The sequence below is a fragment of the Orcinus orca genome, chromosome 6 (genome assembly GCF_937001465.1).
Source record: "Orcinus orca chromosome 6, mOrcOrc1.1, whole genome shotgun sequence".
Classification (NCBI taxonomy): Eukaryota; Metazoa; Chordata; class Mammalia; order Artiodactyla; family Delphinidae; genus Orcinus; species Orcinus orca.
In genome coordinates this window covers 17,069,405-17,071,112 of record NC_064564.1, presented here as the reverse complement: position 1 = coordinate 17,071,112, position 1,708 = coordinate 17,069,405, and positions in this window count along the sequence as shown.

Genomic DNA, 1,708 nt, shown 5'->3' with positions numbered 1-1,708 from the left:
TTAAGGGCTCCAGGTCAGGCTAATTCTTCCTCAGCGTGTTTGTCGGGCAAGCCGAAGTCACTGTTTTGCTCACTCCACCCCCGACCAGACGATTGTAGGGTTAGTGGTGACTTATACTCTCAGGGCACTCCACGAGTTATCTCCCGGCACCTCTGAAAAGCAATTGTTTCAGAGACTCAGGGTCCCAGCTGCCTTTGAAGAAGGCAGAGTGTCCTGTTCCTAAATTAGACATCGGTCCCCCAAAACCCAGCAGCTGGCTACATTATTAAGAAAAAAGCACAAACAGTGGGGTTCCGAGTTCAAGTTGCCTCTCTACCATTTACCAGAGTAAATGCTGAGCTCTTTGGAATCACAATTTACAACATGGCCCTACCCCAAGGGTATAATGAGAGGATTAGCAGTGCCAGGCCCAGACATTTCGGAGCTGAGGCCAAAGAAAAAAATCACTAACACGGATATCCTGTCTTTATTTTAAATCTTGATTTTTTTTTCATTAATTTTTAGTTTTAAAAATATTGCATTGAAATATTATTTATCTTGACTCCTGAGTTGGGGTGGGGTCTTTGGCACCCCCTTAAATTTTGCACAAGAGGCAAGTACCTCACTCCCTCACCCTAGTCTGTGACCCTGAGGATTAGATAAAGTAATGCATGTAAACTTGACAAGAACCCTATAGATTTTCCAAAATGTTTGAAGGGATGCATAGAAAATTGGGGGCTGAGGGCCACATGTACACGCCATGGTGAACTCCACTGGACCCTTTGGCACAACTCTGCTATTTAATACGCGTAACTTTCAGTTAAGTGTTCATTTCCCCATCTTCAGATGAAAACGCAATACAGCGTTCAGTCTTATGCAATAGAGAGACTGTAGGAAAATGATGCTCTTTGGTTCTCCCCCGGCCCCAGTTTGCAGGCCCAATAGCCATGATGCTCTGAGTCATTTGAATTCTTCCTCCTGCAGCCCCTTTTCCACACACCCACTTACAAGGGAGGCAGCAGGCAGCCTGGTGGGGCCGGCGAGCAGCCCCACTCTGGGTGAGTGCCTGGGAGCAGCCAGAGAACCCCTGCATGGGAGGGAGCCTTAAATGAATGAAGGCAGGTCCAGATCCCACAGAACCCCCCATTCTTCACCCAGGAGACCCTCGTGTGTAGAGTGGTTACCCTTTCCTTAGAGCTGCCCCTCCTGAACAGGGTGAGATGCTCTGGTGCTACTGCTGGCAGTGAGTATGGAAGGGCCAGGTACACAATGCCCAATGATTCATTTCAGGACAACAAGCATTTGTTTGTAGTTCAGAGGGCAGTTTTTGGTTATTTGTTATTTTATTTTATTTTATTTTAACTGAATGAGAGATTCTTTAAATTTCATAGTGCTTTACAATTTTCAAAAGTTTCACACACATGATTTCACCTAATCCCATAATAACCCTTTTTTTTGCCCTCTACCCCTAGATTAACACTCCCCCTTCCCTCTCCCCACTGGTAACCATTAGTTTGTTCTCTATATCTGTGAGTCTGCTTCTTTTTTGTTATATTCACTAGTTTGTTGTGTTTTTTAGATTCCACATATAAGTGATATCACACAGTAATTGCCTTTCTCTGTCTACTTATTTCACTTAGCATCATGCCCAGAGGACAGTTTTAACATGATCCCTGTCCATATATGTGGGGAAAGAGAGAGGCAGAGAATGAAACAACACGTGAGAAGA